Source organism: Condylura cristata, unplaced genomic scaffold, assembly GCF_000260355.1.
Source record: "Condylura cristata isolate star-nosed mole 26May11 unplaced genomic scaffold, ConCri1.0 scaffold00010, whole genome shotgun sequence".
NCBI lineage: Eukaryota > Metazoa > Chordata > Mammalia > Eulipotyphla > Talpidae > Condylura > Condylura cristata.
The window spans coordinates 3,928,890-3,949,639 of NW_004567111.1; the positions used below are offsets into that span (position 1 = coordinate 3,928,890).

Below are 20,750 nucleotides of genomic sequence, written 5' to 3' on the forward strand. Positions count from 1 at the left end.
GGACAGAGCAGATGAGCACAGGGATAATTGTTCTATCTGTCTCCAGTGCACAGGTCAGGTCCCACTGACCGGCTCCGCCCACATCTCTTCCGTAACCTCTCTCTGCCGTGCGACATGCGTGAGGAGGAGGGGCCTCGCCTGTAGGCTGCTCTTCTGCACTTGATCTCACACGTGAAAGCTGCTTACGGGAGCATGCTGGTTACCACTCGCTGGCAGCCCCAGGCACAGATAGAACTAGGTGTTTGCTGCCTGGAAGGACTTTCAAGAACATTCAAGATAATTCCTTTACTCTGCAGGTTTAGAGGGGCTAAGCGAGGTGACAAGACTGTTTTGCCAATAAAAGGAGGAAGAGAACCAGGAACTCTACCGCCCTTCCCTGTCGTCTTTGATTGGCCCTGCTCTGTCTGCCGTAATGCGTCCTGTCAATGCTCAAGCTCTTTTTTCACAAACACACTTCTCAGCTTTTCTTTGGGATCTCATTGTTCTTTGCTCTCTGCCTCTTTCCACCATATGTTTACTTCTACAGCACACCATTTCTCTGACCCATCCCCATTTTACTAAGGAGCGTTTTGTAGACTGTGGGCCAATTGCTTTTTGCTCCACAAGCTAGATTGGATACAGATGGTACTAGGCTGCACTCACATCGAACCTTCTTTACATCGAGTGGATCTCTAATGGCACTTGCATCATATGTATCAAGAACAAGGAAGAAGAAGGTGAGATTTTTACAAAACTTGACTAGCCATGATGCAGATCTCACCGCGTCCTGTTGTAGATGTGGCTTAGGCTCCTGTATTCATTTCCTTTGATATTCCTGACCCAATTCTAACTTCTCCCCTCAACCTGACCCAAGGTGAGAGCAGGACTTACAGTCAAGGATAATGTGTAGAAAAGATGTGCATTCTTTCTTAGGACCATGAGAATCAAAGTCCCCATGAAGGAGGGGGTGAGCTGAGATGTTTATGCAAGCCAGCTGCAGCTTCCAGCCATTTCTAGTCCTCATTCAATGTGTGTGGATGTTGACACTATTAGTAACTTGAAAGCTGTTTCCAGGAGAACAGGTGAAGCCCTGCTACCAATGGTCAGAGAAAAAGAGGCCAACCAGTGAATTGCATTGTTGTACATTCAGCAAATGATTCAAAAGTATTCTCTAGAAATGCACAGAATCGTACAGAGTGATCGTTCATCCAGAACTAGAGATTGTAACATGGGGAAAGTTGGAGATCAAGACAGAGCCTGGAGTTCACCCCACCGTATTCATTCATCAGACAATCGTGTTCATCCATGGCCTTTCTGAGCAGCACAGAAAGAGCCGTGCCCACTGGAAGGCAAGGTAGCTCCACTCTGGTACTGCTGACATTTTTGTGGGTAATGTCTTACTGTGGGAAGTCATTGTGGGGTTCAGGTGTCCTGGTCTCTGCCACATGCCAGCAGCAACCATCACAACCAGTCGACAACTGAACATGTCTCCACATTGCAGATCTGCTGGGGATTGGGGCAAGAACTTCTCGGAGAGAACCTCTATTCCTGGACCAAGGTTTCTCTGTATAATGATAATTCTGATTTATGAGTTATGTCCTATCTAATCATAGAAAAGTATTTAAGAAACTCATAGGGGGAAGCAGTTTGGCCTGCTTATTAGTTTAATAACTGAAGACTAAATGAAATGTAGTGATGAGGAAAAGAGAGATACCAGAAATCTAGGCTGGAGATAGCAATTCTCTTTAAAGAGTACATTGAGTTTTGAAGCAAATTTACTTATTTTTAATAATATTTATGTTTATTTTTACATCATTTTGTGTCCTTTTCCATCTCAGTTGCAATCCCCATGGGCTTCCCATCACCAAATCACCCGTGTGTCATCACCACAGTCCAGTGCATTTCCCTCCCCCCACCATTTTTGATCCCATTCCCCACTCCACCCCCGTAAAATGTCTCTGATATATAACTGTTCATTATTGTTATTATCATTTTCTCCCCTGGTCCTTTATACTCCTCCAATGAGTGAAGTAATTCAATATTTTTCCTTTTCTTTCTGGATTATTTCCCTAAGAATGATCTTTTTCAGCTCCATCCATGTTGTTGAAGCAAATTGAAAGGAAAATGTTATATAATGTTAATATAATATTTTGTTAGTATAACATTATGTTAGTATAACATTATATAACATAGTGCTATATAATGTTAGTGAGTGGTGCAAGGAAAAAAATACTAGTTAATTTGCATGAGATTTTCTTTTAGCACTGGATTTTACTAGGAGAAACATGCCATGATGTTATTTTAGTAGCAAGTTTTATTACAAACTAAATAAATGGGCTTACTATGTTCTTATCTAATATTAATCCAAGAAATAAGAGCAGAGGGAGTATTTATAAACATTAATCACATGAAAACATTCTTCACCACATACTTATCATAATTAATATTAAAAACACTTGATTAAGACAAGTCATTCTGGTAAATGGCTAAAGGAGGTCAAGAGTTACAAACTAAGTTACAAAATAAATATATCCTAAGGATGCAATGTACAGGATGATGATTATAGTTAATAAAGCTGTAGAGCAAATATAAAGCCAATGAGAATAGATCTTGAAAGTACCCATAACAGAAGAAAGAATTGTGGCTATATAACAGATGTTAACTAGACTTATTGTAATGGACATTTCACAGCATATACAAATACAGAATATATATGTTGTATACTTGTGCCTAATAGAATGTTACATATCAATTAAATAATTAAATCCCAAAGCAGTTTTCAAAAGCATCGGGATTTTAACATTTGATTCCTGAGTATTCTGTATCCTTAAGTTATTCTTGCTAGATAATAGTATTTTCCTAGTATATATAAGGACAAAGGAAAATTATTTCTGGTAATACAGGTGATGGGTCATTGGCAACCCCAGTGCATATCATTGTCGTGCATTTAGAAAAGATTGAAAGTGGTCTCTAGTTGTATGGGGAAGGTGCTTTCTATTCACAAATGGATTTAGTTTCTAAGATTGGAATGCAAGACACAAATGAAACGTGAGGAGTTGCTTATTCTTAACACCCATGGATTTGGGTATAGCAGTCCTTTGCTGACCTCATAGGTGAAGGATCCATGTCTCCTTGGCAACTGGAGTGTAAAGCAAACCTGGTATGAGCAAGTCACCAGTGAGAAAGCTGGCCTTCTTGACATCACAGTTTTAACAGGAGAATGACTTTGTGTCTAAAGTGTGTACTCATTTGCTGAGGCTGCCATAACAAATTACCAAAAGTCAGGAGAATTGAAACCATAGAAATCTGTTGACGCTTCTGGAGTTAGAAGTCCAAAATCAAGATGTTGGAGGTCTGGTTTCTTCTAAAACTGATCACAAAGGTTTGCAGACAGTCACCTTCTGTGTCTTTCCTGTGTGCATTCATCCCTGAGATCTTTGTGTCCAAATGTCCTCTTATGAAAAGCACTCCTCTCAGATTGAATTAGGGCACTCTAGGCTCCTCGTTTTAATTTAGCTGTCTTTAATACACACTACAGCTACATTCTGAAGGTACTGAGGGTTAGGATTTCAACACATGAGATTTGGTGGAATATGATTCAACCTTTTAGAGCTTTCAGGTTATCATCACATATAATAATTAGGAATTACTCTATTATGATCATTATACTCAGTTGTTTCCATTGAAACATATAAGGACATAAATGCAAACAGAGAACTTTTCCCCAGTGAGAACAGGCATCAAATGTCTTCCTGGAGATACTATGACAAATTGAAGTACCATTGTCTATAGAAAGGGTTGTTGTATGTGGATTTCACAACAGAGACACAGAGTTGAAGAAAGTTTTCATACTGATGATGTTTCCCGTGATCCCATCCCTATCCCTTTATTTGGACCTTTCTGAGATGATTTACTCCTTTAACTTTTTTTTAAAAAACTATCCTTTTCTAGAAAAAGGATATTTACATTTGCAAGCATCCCATGAAGGTTAAATTAAGGTTTTGTACAGCTAACTTGCTCATGTGTCCTGGGTGTATTTCATTCATTCAATATTCCTTTATACTTTCAACAAATATGTAGAAACTCCAGTGAGTAAGCTAATTATTGGAGAGTGGTAAAGAGACATTATGACTCACTTTGCTCTGTAAAACAGCAGAAATAAGACAGGAGAACTACAGGAAGAGAGCAACTAAGTTTCCAGAGGATAGATTTCTGGTGTTGAATGAGATGGTGGTCTAGATTCTGGATATTTTGATATACCAATAAGAATATTTTACCCCAAGATTTCTACCACATGGCAGAAAGGCTGCTCAGCTTCCAATATTCTGCCATCCACAGTGGGCTACCTTTCATTTTAGAAGACTGATTCTGGGGGCTGGTGTTCTTGATGTGGCTTCTGGAAACTATGGAGACTCTATTATTGAGTTTCATGTCAGAGACAATGAAAATGGGACAAGGCCTGTGGCATAGCCTTTTGGGTACCCCTGAAGACAAGTGACAGGATGAACCCCTCTCTCTCTCCCTACTCTTCTCAGTCAGTCTCAACTAGAAGTGTCCTTGCAAACAAATACATTGGGAAAATCTTTTAATCCCTTTACCTCATCGTTGCTGATAGCCATCATGGTTTAGTCTTAAGGAACAGCATAGATCTGGTCTCAGGAGACCACACAGAGCCCAACTTGCCTTCTCCATCTAGCACTGGAAAGGACAATCTTGCCTTCATAAGATTGTCTCAGGATTAAAAGGGAGAATGTAGGAGTCTGCTCCTGTGCCTGGTGTACAATAAATGTTTGTTTACACACCATGTTGGAGATTGTGGAAAGATCATTTCCATTACTACGAACCAACCTTGAACTTCTTGCCCTTCTTTTCTACCAATAGCTTATTTTTTTGCAATTACACACTGTTTAAAAGTCTCACATTCAGAATGAAAATATCTTCCCTGAGCAGGAAAAGGGAATGCATTGAATTCACTCTCAGATTGACAGTCCACAGATGTCCTGATACCTTGTGGAGGGAAGGACAATCTGTTGGGCAGATACCTCTGTCATTTGGTTTTTCTGTACATTGTATTCATGTTGGGGTTGTGCTTGGGGGTGACTGAGCTATGAGGACCAGGATGCAGGTGGTAGATGAGAGGGCTCTGCCTTTCCTGGGAGTGAGCACTCCACAGTGGGCCAGGAGACTAGCAGCTGCTGGGCTCTGCCTTACTGGCTGAAAGGAGGATACTGGTCTCAGAGAAACTCAGTCACCAGTTTGCACAGCTGTTGAAAGTGATGAACTTTCCCTTATCATTTCAAATAAGTAGGAACTATTGTATTAAAAACTATTCTTGGAAAGAATTTTTTTTTTCTTTCTCTTTGACATCAGAGTATAGTTCCTGTATCTCCCGACTGTCCTTCCATAGCTCCCTGAGTGTAAACCAAGAGCTAACGCTGAGTTTCCTTTGTAATTGTTTGAACTGAGGAGCTATCCAAGCATCCCAACAGACCAGCAGGGTGACCTTATCTTCCCCCAACTTCCCCCATCACCAGAGGAGATATTGGAGATGGTGGTGTAGAATGTGACATAGGGCCTTGCACATGCTCCAGGTGCTATAACTATGCTGGTGTTGCTGGCTCATTTGAATCGAGGCTTTTGTTCCTGTTTTCTTCTGGCAGCATTTTATTGCAGCATAACATACACAAGTAAAATGAAAATATCTTATAGTGCTCAATGAATTTTGGGAACTCAACATATAGCCATTACCCAGCTCAGAGCAAAGACATTTCTGTGCTTAGAAAGTTCCCTTTTGCGCCGTCCCAGTCAATCCCCAGTTGCTCCGTTCCAGTCCATCTCTGAGGAGACAGAGGTTCTTCTTGTGTCTGTAGATACCAGGTCCCACTTTTTAAATGATATTGTAACTGTTCGTGCTTGTGTCCAGTTTCTCTAGCTGGTCCACATAAAGTTCCGCGTGTACTCAATCTGGTACTCTTTTACTGAGGAGCAGTACCAGAAGTACCAGTATACGATAGTGTGTTTTGTATGTTCCTGTCACGGACATTTGAGCTTTTCCTTCTGTTGTTTTGTGGAGAACCAGCCGCCACCACACACTACTCCACCTTTGAGGCTGCTTTCTGAGGCTGCATCAACCATATCTACTTCTTGCATCAAGATTTTCTGTCTTACAGATCACTGGCTTACTCATGATCTTCCTTACTTTGATGATGAATCAAAAAGTTTGAAAAAAGGGACCTCCCTGGTAGTCCAAGGTGTTAAATTGCAGCACTATGCAGCTCTCCAAAGCCACTGCAGCGCGAATTCAATCCTCAGCCAGGGAGGTGACCCACAGGGCACAGCAGACCTCTGCTATTTTACCCCACTCTTCCTCTCTGCAGTGGATTTCAGTACCTCTGCCTGTTCTGCTCCCCACTCTGTCTCTGGTGAAACTTCTCACTCCCCACACCTCTGGCCTATACTCCAGTTCTTATATGTGCAAATAAAGAAATCTAAAAAAAAAACTTTGAAAAAAGTTAAAAGTTTGAAACCAAAAGTACTTAAAATGTTTTTTCTCTGGGTTATTCAAAAAATCATCGTTTGAGAATATTAATGAGGTTACATATAGATGTTTATCATTTAATCTCTGCCAACAATTGCAATCCAAAATAATAAATTAATTATAAAATAAAAATATTTTCTACTCTGATCCTTACTTGTAAAAAGCAAACAAAATGTGCATATATAAGCATATTTATATACATACGTGATACTACTTAGAATAATTTTCAGTTAGTTAAATCATAAAAAGGATTAGAATAATGACATAAAATTGCAATCACTAATTAATTTGACAGACACACCAATATATAATTAATAACATCAATTCAATCAAGTTCAAGAAACATTTACAAAAGACAGTCTGAAAACCACAGTGTGCACTTTCTTTCTAATTAAGGCATTTGCTCTTGGATTAAGGGCAGGTTAGGGATTGACAGAGAATGGGTTCAGACACCAATGCACACAGATTGTGCTTTTAGGAAAAAGAGCATCACTAATTTTGGTTAGCTTTAATGACTTGAACATATTGTTAAAAAATCAGATTTTAAAATAATAGTAACAAAAAAACAATATTTTTGATAGTAATTTCTATGTTATGGTCAACTAGAAGAGGGAAGGCTGGTTATCAGAGTAAATGGAACAATTAGGGCTAAAGTTTTTTTCTTAGAAAAGGAGAAAGAGGCAGAGGGGATAGAAACAGGACTTTGGTGTGCCTGAGAGGTGCCAAGCTGGGTGAGTGCCACTTCCCCTCAGTTTGAGATTCACCTCACCAAACTTGACCTCAAACTCCTTTGACAGGGATTTTCTTCCCCAAAAAAGTGTTGCCTACACTAAATACTGAGACAAAAAGTCAGCCTGGAATTTCAGAGTCTGCTTTCTGCTGCTAGAATTCATCCTGTGTGCCTTGGTTTATTTTTAAATTTTGTCTGTGCATTTAAAAAGGGAGGGTGCTTAGCATAAGTGAGTAGGAACAACCAACTGACGAGTAACTTCTTTTTATAAAATTACTTCATTTTAGAAAACTTGCTGAAGATAGATTCTCCTTAGCCTTGGTTCTCATGAGACTCAAGAACCCAAGACTCCCCAGAACGACCCTCATGAAATTCTGTGGTGCCATTTTCAATATTATGTATTCATGATTTTCTCTTTTAAAAAGATGAAGCGGCTCCTTCCTGGTGGGGTTAGGGCTTGATGACATCATCTCTCCAGCCCTGGGCCCCCATTCTTCTACACCAAAATATATAAATGATAGACAGATAGACAGACAGACAGATAGATCTGTCTAAGTTGCTCTATGGCACCTTTAAAAATGAAATAAAATAAAATGATGAAGAGAACAGCATATCCTTTTTTACTGGACTCAAAGTACAGGCCAGATTTTCTTCCATTAAGGGATTTTGCTTTCTCTGCGCTGAGAGGAAAGCCGCCAGACGAGGGTATGATGGGTCAGCACATGAAAGAAATAACGTGTTTCCACAAAGTCTTGGAAAAGAATGTTCCGATCCTGTCCATAATAGCTGAATATTTGAAATAGATATTGGACAGCCTTTCACGAAGAGGGATCTTTAATCTAGACTGAATATACAAGGACTGTTACGATGAAATGACTTACTTTGGTGAAGAAAATGAAATTGAACTGTGGATACTAATTAGCCAGGAAAATTGGAAAGTTTGAGAGTGACTAAGTCCCTCTAAGGTAACCATGAGATGACTGTAACCAGCGGAGGGTGTCATCCCAGTGTCCCAGGGACAGAGAGGTGTTTCTGATATTAGTTCAGCACTGATACTGGAATATGAGGGACATGAGTGTGCTATAAATAATACCTAGGAGCCACGCTCTGCTCCTGAAGGAGGCGACACTTTATTGCAGGAAATTAAATTGGCTCTTTTGTACACCCGACCTTGTAAATACTCTCAACCCATAAATTATATTACTCATCCTAAAAAGCTGTATTAAGCGTTGTCTTGAAGATTGCAGCCTTTATTTTTCAGGGAGAATGATGTTTTGTTACTGGTTTGGCTTTTTTCTTTGGGTAACCTTATTTTGTATTTGTAAATTGATCTCATTATATGTTGATAGAGATGTAATGGTTTCCATCCCTCAAGGCACAAAGGGAAAGATTTTGATGTTTAAGAATTCTAAATGCAAGGCTTTTTGATGCCATGCAAATAGAAGTTGCTCTCCAGTTAAAAAGAATACTAGGATTATATGAAATTTCAAAGACAGTGCAAGATCATTGGTCCGTGGAGGCCTGTAGTAACCCCTCTGCTGAACATGAAGACTTTCTCATGTATGAATGTGTTGTCCTATTTATTCTAAACATTTATTTTTTTACTTATTTACGCCTAGAAGAGCTTGGTGTGGGCCAGAGGTGCAGGGGCAGGGGATGGTGAGAGGATTCCGCAGAGACAGAGCAGGGAGCAGAACAGGCAGGTCTGTTGAAACACACTGCTGAGGGGCACACCTGCCGTGCCATGTAGGTCAGCACCTGGCCAAGGGTCGAACTCCTGCCAGAGTGGCTGCAAACAGCTTCATCGTGCTGAGACTTAATCTCTTGTGTCACCCTGTCCTCCTATCTATTCTAAATCAAAATCTGATTTTTAAAAAGTCAACCTTTCATGATTTGAAGATAGTGGATATTCCTTGTGAAAATTAGGGGGCCGAGCAAAAACTGAAAAAATATATATGAACAGCTACAAACTGCTCCCCACTGACAAACACTACACTGCCCATCAACGTGCGTGTCGTTGGTGACATATCTTACTTATGTAGACTTTAACTCCAAAGACCCTGCTGTTCAGACTAATAGAAAAGCGTGGGCAAAAGGCAGCACAAAAATAATAAAAATAGGGTGTGACATGAAAATAAGGAGTCATATTGCTCACTGATATGGAAAAACATTTCTCTGTGAAGTATGTAATACTGATTTGTTTTCAGCTGGTGCAGATTTCTCCAGTAGAACATATAAGAGCCTGACCTGTGACGAGCTGATGTTCTCTGGGTCCTTCCCCCCACCAGAGATCAGGCGCTTTGGGGTCTGGAGCTGTCTCCCTTCACACATGAATTATGCTGTGTCTTAGTATGGGGTTTCTCTCCACATCTTCTCTGCACTGAAGGTGACGTGCTGGCCTATGGGGTAAAGACATCCATCCATCTGTTCAGCCTCAGCTTGAAGGGTCGCTCTTTCCAGATGTTCCCTGACCCCCCTCAGGTAATGCTGACTCCTTTACCCACTCTTCCTGCCCACGCTCCAGGCATCTGTAACACTGAAATGTGGGTCTCTTTCCCTAACTTCTCAATGCTTTGGGGGGAGAATCTTTCTTTCTTCTCAGTGGCTGAATATGGTGTCAAATGTATTGATGGCTAATTAATACTCAGTGGATCAGTTAGCTAGATGAAGTAAATGATGCGTGAATGAAAGAGGGTCACGCATGCTATGATATAAAAAAAAGATTTGAAAAGGATATTCCAATCCTGTACAGAACAAAGTTAATTATTTTTTTTAAGATTTATTTATTCATATAGAACTGAGGTACAGGCCAAAGGTGCAAGGGGGTGAGAGGCTTCACCAGAGGCAGAGTGGGAAGCAGAACAGGCAGATCGACGAGTACACTGCTGAGGGGAGCAGCGGGTGGGTCAGGAGAGGTCTGCAGCGCCATGTGGATCTCCTCTGGGGCAGGTGGGAATCGAACTCATGTGGAAGTAGCTTAAGTTTCTTAGTGCTGCGCTTTAACCCGCTGCGCCACCAGGGAGAGCCAAAAAGTTAATTATTTTTATAAACATATTGACTGGGAGAGGCCTATTTTACAAACATCAGATACAATAATTCAGACAGCTCAGTAATCTTAAAATAGTGTGTGGGTGTATATAGGGAGAAAAGAATGAGCTGCACTTAACGAGGGGAGAGAGCTCTGGGGACAGTGTTTACTGCCCCCCCCCCCCCCGCCCAGGGTACCCACTAGACGGGGTAAGGGAAAAGTCCTTGCTCATGATACCAGGAGACCAGGAGACATGGAATCCAGGCCTGGAGCTGCTTCTAGGTAGCGTACTAATTAGTAAATTAGTTAACCTCCTTGAATCTGAGATTTTTGATCAGTAAAATGTGGTTATTAGATCAGATTATATTTCAGGTTTTCTTGTTCTAACTTTTAAAGACAGGAAATAATGATAGAACAAATTGAGGATTCTGTTCAGTGATTCAAATTGAGGAACAAAATACAATTCCGATGTAATTTTGCCTATTTACTGAGATTAGGAAAAATCAGGAGGCGTGAAATCCTCCACAAGCCTCTGCCCCAGGAAAAGTCTCAGCACTTGAGGAGTAAGTAGCTTCCTTCAGAGAATTGGGGGAGTGACGGGGAGTTACCAGGCTGTGTGGGAGGAGACAAGGCCAGGACTCCAGTTGCTGAGATTTCTTGCTGTCTCAATTACATAGAATATGTGGAAAGTTGCAAAGCAGAATAACTTGTGCTTGATGCATAGCCTCACTAACCCTTTTTGTAACCACTGAGGACTCTCATCATCTTTGGCAAAGTGTTTCAGGGACTCAGGGAAGCAAAAGACAAAAGGTGAGAAGAGGTCAACAAAGATACATTTACAGACGGAAGCCTGAATTTTGTTTGTCTCAGACCCTGTGCTGTTTTGCCTGAAATGATCCTTTTTCTGAGATTCCTCGTCCTCTGTCCCCATCAAACTCAAGGAAATACTACTAATTTCTTTCCAGCTCTCTGGCTTGAATGATCTCTTTCACTTGTAGTCAGTGTCCGATTTCCAGCAAAGGCACCCAAGGAGCTAGTCTAACTTTCCAGAAAGAAACAGCAATTATGTGCTGCCCGACAACTACATACAGATGAAAATGGAATGGGAAGAGAGACTTCCAGAATCTCTTTCCTTCATTTGGTGAGATAGCCTTAGGCCGCAAACCTCATCTTGTAAAGCTATACATGTCTAAGTTTAGTTTTATTTGTCTCGATTCTAGGGCTCTAAATTTCTTGAAAGGCTTGTTATAAAATCGAGAAATCAAATTCTTCATGGCTTTGTGCGACTCAGAAAATGCCTCCTCGGCACCCACAGGAGGACGCTGGTTCTTTCCATCAATGCTGAGACGTGTTGTGCATCTTTTTCTGAGAGATGCCATGATGAAAGCCATGGGAGATTCAGGGGAGAGGTGGTGAGAGAGGCCACAGGCGTTCTTAGCAGGGAATACAATGGTGGAGAGCAGGAGCAGTCAGTGGTCAGAGAACCGCTCAGCTAAACAGCTGGTGCTTTGAAAAATCACTTTTGTCAGAAACAAGGCTTAAATCTAAAACCTGGCAGTCGGAGCCATTACCTTGCCCACAGGGGCGGTACGGTGGGTTGAGTGGGTGACTGTCCGATGAAGTCTCTTGGGAATGGCACCCGCGCCTACCTGACTCCTGTCCCTGATCCAGAGGGCAAAGCAGCAAGGGAAAAGATAAACATAAGTTCATGTGCAAGGAGGCCGATCAGATGTGGAAACTAGTGAACAACCAAAATGCCAGTTTACATACTTTTAGGCAAAGATGCGATACATCGTGGGAGAAAAGACAGGACAAAAAAGTCCGGGGTGTTTTAGTTTGCGTGCCTAACGTAGTGAGCAAGATAGAGCCCCTTTTCTTGCTTCTCACCCCTGTCTCCGAGGAAGGGGGGGTGTTGGGACCTTTCATGTGGAGATCCATTTCCTTCCTTTAAGGAGAACAGGGAGGAGGAGTGTGAGAGAAAATTCCTGCCTTTACAAGCAAGGAGGTTTAGACTGTCATCCATCCACTGACAGTTTCTTTAATTGGAAATAATCTACATGTTTCTTTGACACATCTTGGAGCCGCCTGATGGGAACCGGCCACGGGGCACTTTAGAGATGGGTTGGGATAGTGCTGAAGGATCGCCCCCAAGGGTGTGCCCAAGTCCTGGCTCATGCATCCCGGTGTATGTGCACTGACATGCAGGTGTGATCAAAGGTTTCGAGATGAGAGATCATCTGCCATCACTGGTCAGTAGGAGGAGGAATGTCTGTGGAGGCGAGGGCCAGAATGAGGGGAGGGAAGACCGCGTGCCATGGATGAGACTGGCCTCTGCAAGATAAGCAAGTGAGCCAGCTTGCTCTGCGCACTATTCAGTTAAGCCTGGTAGGGCTGATTGGGCCTCTTTAATTCTATATCTGTGAGAGAATAAATGATGTTATTTTTAGCAATTGAGCTGGTGGTCACTTGTAAAGAAGCAATAGGGAAATTATATTGTAGGTTACTGAAAAGACCTTTGGAGACTAATTTAAAAATCTAATTTTTCAGTTCTTGCCTTCAAAGTGAGGCCTAGGCTGGGGATATGGCACTGATTTAGGATAATGACATTTCATAAGTGCTTGGCACTTTGGAAACTGCTCACACATGTGTCTGTTAGAAGTAGATTATACCGTGAGAAGTGGATTAATGGCATTTCTTTCCAGAACCCTAGTTCTTGAAGTATTTAGCCAGATTTCCTGTCCCAGGGCTCCAGAGCAGACTTAGAAGGAAGTGATCTCTGAGTTATAAAGAGATTCTGAAGGCAGGTGGATATGGTTGTTGCTGATGGATTTCCAAATCATCTCATTCATTTTTGTACATGGGATTTTACTTCAACTGTATTTTCTTAATCAATAAACTATGCTCAGAAATGATAGTAAATATTCAAGTAAAGTGCTTTTTTTTTTTAATGGAAAGTTGTACACCAGAAAGTTTTATTATGAGCATTGGAGGTGACTTTATTTGTCATTTATTTTTATATTGCAACTGCCTTGGCAGAGAGTACGTACTGCTCTGTAACTAGAAACCAGTATTGGCACTGTGAGCTCATCTCTTCTTTGCCTTGCTCTATAGGTGTAGTTCTCATTCTTGGTTTGGACACAGATCTTTATGAGTTTCACGAAAACCGGGAACCAAGTAATCCCAGATAATGCTAAATCCATCCGTGAGTGCGCTGGGAGTCAGTGAGTCCCTACAGTCCCATTCTGGACTGATGTGACAGCATATAGTTGCTTTCCAAATGGTGGGCTGCCATGGGGAGGTAGTGTGGTAAGAAAAGCTGAGTTTAGGATCTGGTTCTCCCACTTCCTCTAAAGGTAAATGTAGAAATCAATCCGCATCTCTGGGCTTCACTTTCACTGCTGTTCATTGCAGATGACGGCACCCACTTCACTGTCTGTCAAAGCTTTTCACACATTGTTACGCACGTATTGTTAGGAATATTGTAAATTGAGAAAGACATAGTCTTAATGTATGTTGGAAGCATCATGGCTAAAATGTGTATTCCTAATTTCGACTTACCTGTTACAGAAAAGGTTTTAAAAGTGTTTGTAGAGAGTGATTGTCTGCACACTTAGGGTAATCATGAAAACAGGCCTCTACGAGTCTTAAACTGGAAGTTTCCCAGTCATTTCTTGGGAAGTCACTCATGCTTTACAATGATCTTTGTGTCAAGAAGCAGAAATTCTCTCCTGTGATATCACACATACACGTGTGTGTGTGTGTGTGTATGCAGCAGTACACATTTATATGTGTGTCTAGCGTATGCATGCTAAATGCCAACCACAGAATCAATTTAGAACAAGTCATTCCTGTGAAAACTAAGTTACAATGTTAAACGCAGGTGAGATTAAAGCACTCAAGTACTTGCATTGAGATTATGAGTGAACTTTGATGTCTCAGCTTTTTTTGGAATTCAATTAATATTTTTTCCTTGAGGTATTTGACATTCTTTAGCCTAATGTTTAACATATCATTAAAGTTTATAGTTTTATCATCTCCCATTGCTGATTTGAAGTAGTACGGCTCTGAAATGGATATTATACACATTTTGGATTCACTTTGATGTAGAAGACTAGAAACCGCTGAGAATGTTGTTTCCAATATATTAGCCAGATTTAAAAAAAAAATACACAAGATTTCTAAAGCTAAGCCATCTGCTAGTATCAATCTGGTATTGCTTCTATAGGAAAGAATGTTCACAAGTTTTTGGTACCAAAGTTTCCACTTTTTCTTTATTGAATCAAAATATTAGGCAACAATAACATTCCTTCCAGGTTTTTTTTTTTTAATGGATGAAAATCTGTTTCCTACTAGGAAGAACTAGATCCAACAAAATTAATCAACAGGGCTGTCATAACATTAATGCAATCACTTCTTGAAAAATCTAATTTAAAATATGTTCACATTCATTTATATTATCCTTTGAATCTGAAATAAAGGTCATAAACACTATCAAAGAAAATATGATTTTGAACTTGAACTGTAATAAGTAGATAGACATTCAATCTTAATTAATTAAAAATATGTCCCAAGTGCATCTTAACATTTCTTTTGTAATGTTCTTTCAAATGAGTAAAAAATGAAAAAGGACATCAGTATTGAGTACATTCCCAGAACTGTCTCGTACATTTTCAAGTAGGATCCATTTACTTAGAAAAAAAAAATGCTGCTATAACTTCTTTTAACCCTATTTCAACTCACTCCAAATTAGCTTATAGAATTTTTTTTTTGGTGGAAAACTATTGGAGGCTCATATTTTAAAAGTATCAAATATTTAGGAGACTAAACATCTAAGAAATGTTTAAAATGTCCAAAAGTAATGTCCAAATAAAACTGAAGATGCTTTAGCACATAGGTACTGTGAAGCACATAAAATCTTTTTCAGCTAAAAATGTGCAAAGTTGAAGCTCTTTCCAGACTAAAGGCAGTTTAAGAAGAGGTACAACACCTACTGGTAGACTTATGCAGTGCAATTATACCACATTTCATTTATCCTAAGATGCAGGGTCATTTTATATGAATGGTGCCTGTGGTGTGCTGACATAAGCTGAAGGGGTATGATCCAGTCAGCTGGAGTCAGCCTCAGATCCCCAGTCAGCCCCAAGGACATCACTGTTGGAATTCTGCACTCAAACTGCAAGTCATGTTAGGTTGAGCCTAAGTCGTCAAGCTAAGGTTTAAGTACTCTTCATATAGCCTATTTATTCAGTTGAGATTATATGTAACCCAAATAGAATTTTAGATATCTTGGTGCTTAAAAGGTCAAGCACCATGGGGTAATTCATCCTTGACTGACTTGATGAACTGGTCTCAGAAAGATTTTATGTTCCTCTTGTTTGGTATTAACTGTATCCAGCTCCTTAATTCTTTCATTAAACATGTACCTATTCAGCACCTATTCTGCTGGCAACATTTTATGAACTGGAAATGAGGCTGTAGACAAATGAAGCCAAATATGTTCCTTCACAGGTTTTGATTTAAAGGAGTATGCTTTCCAAGTAAGTAAAGAAAAAGAATTTTTATAAGTTCTAAGTGCTATGTAGAACTATAAACTAGGGAAGAGAGAAGGGCTTTGATGTGTTTGGGGGCTGCAATTTAAATGGATTTCTTAGAGAAGATCTCAACTGAGAAGATAGTAGTGAGCAAAGCCCTGAAGGAGGTGAGTCGGAGGGGAGAGCAGGAGTCAATTCCTGATAGAGGGGCCCATCATGTGGCTTCATTGACCAGCAAGTGGTCAACGAAGCAAGAGAAGTAGGGGTGATATTGGGGAACAACTGAGTAATATGTGGGGTGCAGATCATGCAGGACATTGAAAGCATTGTGAGAACTTCACTTTCTACTGAGGTGCAAGATTTTGAACAGGGCAGTGATACAATTTGATTTACAAGAATGGCCACTGTGTCAAGGGCATATCAGAGAAGAATAATGCAGAATCTCAAGGAAGCAATTAAGTTGCTTCTATGCTAGTCCAAGAAATGATGGAGGCACATAGGACATGTAGAGAAAAGTGATAGTATTTTGGGTATATTTTAAGTGTAGAGTAAATGGGTTTTCTGAAGAATTACATATAGGTATTAAAGAAAGATGTGAGACCACTATGATACCTTTATATTAATTCATGTAATTATTTTTGGTCTGAGGATAAGAATGGAGGGAGCTCTCATTCTAGAGATGGAAAATACTGGAAGAGAACAGGCTTGTGAAGAATAGAGGTTAATCTTGGCCATGTTTAAGCATGAAATGTTAGATATCTTTGTACGGATGTCAATCCAGGACTTGATCATTGACTAAATCAAGACCTTAGGTAGGAGGAATTGTTGATTACCACATTAGCCACTATTTATTGAGTTTCCACTATGTGACAGCTACTACTGCAAGTGTTTGCATAATACTTTCATTTGATTTTCATTGTAACCTCATTGTATTTTTACTAAAGTTTTACCTAAGGGGAAACTGGAAGGGTTTAAGTGAACTGTTCAAGGATACAGTCAAGCCTGTTTGGCTTACTTCTGTGTGGTTTTTGTCACTGTTTTATATTAGCAAGAGGAATCCAGGCAAGGAACAATAGAAGTGCCCCAGGCAGAGAGAACAACATAGGCAAAGTAGAGAAGCAAAAGAAGCATGAGATTTTCAAGAAACCTGAAAGCAGGAACAATTAGTTCCTAATGAAATAGTGCCTGCATAATATTCTACATGTCCAGATCTCTTCTGTCATAGGCAAACATACTTATTGCAAATGAGAGAATTTTTATTTTTAGTATTCAATAAATGGGGAAATTCATAAATTTAGCAAATTACAAACTAATTTTTTTAACTTGGACTTCCATAAAAACTTAAAATAAATTTTTACATTTCTGATTATTTAAAATGGTTTCATGTATCCTTGTAGGAGGTAAGAAAGTATACATGGGCGTGCATATATTTTGCTGTTGAAAAAAATATGGAAATTGGGAGTGAATTTACAAGATAGGAATGAGTGATCTGGAAGTTAATGAATAACTAAGTGTTATTTTTGATCACTTAGGATGTGCCAGGCTTGTGTAGGATCTTTACATTCATTTACTTAATTTGATCTCACAAGAGTTGAAAAGTAGATCGTGTTATCACAGTTTGAAAAATGAAGAAATTGAGGCTGACGGAAATGGAAGCAACTTAGTGGAGACCGTTAGGTAGCCGTCAAGTTGCAGCGCCAAGAAATGAGCCAAGCTGTCTGCAATCAGAGTTTACATTCCCAGCTGGTTAGTTCAGACTCAATTTGGGCATTATTTTAGTGTTTGTTTTTATAAGGCAAGGGTGAGGGGACCTCCAAGAAGGCTATGATGAGTGAGAAATTATTTTCTGAATTACGGCTAGTTGACGGATTTTTGTTCACCGCCCTGAACAGGTTTCAGCCTAGTTTTGCCCAGGCTTTTATCACAGCTTAAGACAGCAGATGGCTCTCTTGCGTTTTCTTTTGCTTCTCTCTATCTGTAAACAACCAAACAGATTTTTTTTTTTGGGGGGGGGGGGAAGGGAGCAGGAAAACGCAGGGCTTAAACTAAAAGACCTTGATTACCCCTAAGCTGCCCCCACCTCAAACTCTCTTAAAACAGGAAGTTATCGGATAGAAACGGCCTTTTAAGGCTTGTGAAATTCACAGTCTCAATAGATGTTCTAAGACCTAAGAGTCCGTCCGCTCTTCCCAGGCGCTGCGCCAGGGACAGGGATGCATCAAGAAAGAATATTTCTCAGTTATCAAAAAGCTGAAACGCGTTATGCTCTGAGGCGTGTTATTTAATGTCAGTGGAAGCTGTGCGGATTAATTTCCTTTCCACCTTTGAAGTGGGGGATGGGAGGCTGCTTTTAAGGAAGTCAACTGTCAGCCCTCACCGAGCTCCACACACTCAGCGGAGCTCGATTCCCTGGAAGAGCGGCGGTTGGGGCAGGATCCCTGTCCATGGTGCTGAACGGCAGCCTCCTATGGTTGCTAACTGCACAATTAAGGAGGCTGCTGAAGAAGCCCCGAACAGACCTTCTGAAATTACCCAGTCCAAGGAAGTGGGGAAAGGCTGCAGTATAAGAAAATGGCTGGAAAGAAAATAATTAAAGCAGCTAAAACAATAAGAAACACAATCTTACTCAGTTGAAATTAATGTAGCGGACACTTGTAAGAATTTAAAAAAATTCTTTCAAAGAAAATTATGTTTTATTGATTGGGGAAGTTGAACTAGATTTAAGAGGTCACCAAACTTAACATTTGGCTTCACTGAAAAAGTCATTATAAAAATTTTTAGGTAAATATGTTTGCTTTAATTATAAACTCATTCAGAAGTTCCAAGCTATGGCTTATCTTCGGTAATGGAAAGCAGGGGTAACTACTTTTAAATGTTTGATGGGACTTATACTATTTAATTAAAAAAACCCTCATTGGTAACATTTTATTATGTATCTGTATCTGTATCTGCAGATGGTTTTCCCCTTTTAAGCAGGAGCATGGTAACTCAACACAAATACACACTTCATTAAAGTGGGAGAACAAAGACATATGAAACAAAAATAAATTGGTAGAGATAATTAACACATTACTTTCTTTTTCTTATCCCATGTTGATTAGGGATTAATTTTTTCTGAAAAAAAAAAAAAAGATAGCCCTGAATAGTCCTTTTAGTAATTGTGGATTTTGGGGGTAGATACAATAAGGTAAAAGGAAATACATTTGCAACCTGTGTTCTTTAATGTTAAATATGATCCTGTCATCTTAAAGTCCATGATAGCTTCATCGAGTCCAAACTTTTTAGAAAATATGGAATGGATTCAGGAATGGCAGCAGTCCATCGGTTCCTGGACACAGAGAGGTTGTGGACAGTATCTCCAGCAGAAGCAGAAAGTGCAAGCCTCCCGTAGCCACCCAGGCAGAACTTCTCCCACTTGCCTGGTTGCGAGTCCTTGTAGCACTTTCCTGGCTGTTCCCAAGCCAGAGAGAACCCGTCTGAGTTCAGACCTGCTCCCAGGGCTGCTTGCTGGCAGAGGGTGCCTCGCCGAGATTTCCAGCTCTAAAGCAGACACCAGAGAGGTGATTGCTACAGGTCTCTTGATTACTAGATGAGCCTTCCATCCATCTTGGCCTGTGAGAAGTCTCACTTTTGTAATTCTTTGCCATCCTATCCCGAGCGGTCAAACAGCTCACAGGGAACAGGAAAAGGTAAAGAGCTGGGAGCAGAACCCCACTTGCTCCTGCCACTGGAAATGCATCCTAGAAACCAGCTCCGCAGCCTCCCAGCTGGAGGTGTTTCTCTCGCAACCGCCTCCTCAGGAGTTTGCTCTACTGCACCCCTAGTTTTGCACCTTCCTCTTTCCAGTTGCCCAGACACAGTCCTGCTGAACAGACAGGAAAGGGAGCAGTAGCCCTGTTTTTGAATTTCAGACACAGTTCACAGGGCTTTGCTCCTGACAAGGAAGCTTCTCCACTCAGAGACGCCAGCTAACTAAGGCTTCTCAAACTGGAGTGCCCCTCAGCCTGGCTGCTCTGTGTTATTGGCACACTCTGACACCCTCCCCCACTCCTGATATTCCTCTGTGGCTTCTCCAACATTCTGTTGGAACTTTATTTCTCTCTCTCTCTCTCTTTTTTTTTCTTTTTTAGCAACTACACTGGTGGTCATCTCCTTCAGGTGCTAGAGAATAAATTTGGGAAGGGGGTTCTTGTAGACCACCTTACCTCATCTTCTCCCCGCCCCCTCATCTCTCCTCTCCCTCCTCCCTCCTGTGGCTCCCAGTTACCTTTTCAAAAAGACAGCGAAAGGGAGGGTCCTGCACGCTTAGGTGGACGGAGTGAGGAGCGAGGCGCCTCCCCTCAGGGCTCTCTCCCAGCCTCCCTTCCCGTGTCCACCTCCTTCCCAGGGTGGGGGGGCTTTTGGCGCCGAGGGGATTTGCCCGGAGGGCGGAAGCCACCTCGCCCTCCAACCGAAGCTGAGGATTTCTCTGGACCAAGAGAAAAATTAAGCCCAGAAGCCTAGACTAAGCCGCAGAAGCCTCGGAAATCTGCGAGTTTCATCCGAGAAATAGCGCCCGGATGGATATTCCTTCAATTCCACCTGCTTTGACACAGCCTCTGAAGAAGCTCCTCAACCTCTGCGATCCGCTCTGGCTTTCTTTTTATTATCATTAATTTTTTCAAGGCTTTATTTCCCAAACATTGTTTTCTTTTCTGAAGAGAGACATAGGAGGGGACTGGAGGGAGGGGTGTAGCGGGGTGGGAGCGAAGCGCTTTGATTAGAGATCTCCCGGGAGAAGATTGCTCTCTCCAGATGCTGATTTCCAAAGCACTTGACAATCACCGGCAGAACCCGCGAGCGGGCGGCGGCGGCGGCGGCGGCGGCGGTGGCATCGGTCTAACTTGCATGCGTGGAGTGACCCCAGACATTTCACTAAAATGAGCGTGCTTAGCAGGAAGAGAT

General features: G+C 41.0%; 1 protein-coding gene across 3 annotated transcripts in view; it reads left to right on the forward strand.

The window, feature by feature from the left end:
- FGF14 (fibroblast growth factor 14) overlaps positions 1 to 20,750 on the forward strand; it is a 468,310-nt gene that overhangs the window by 311,665 nt on the left and 135,895 nt on the right. The gene's annotated exons all lie outside the window — the stretch shown is intronic.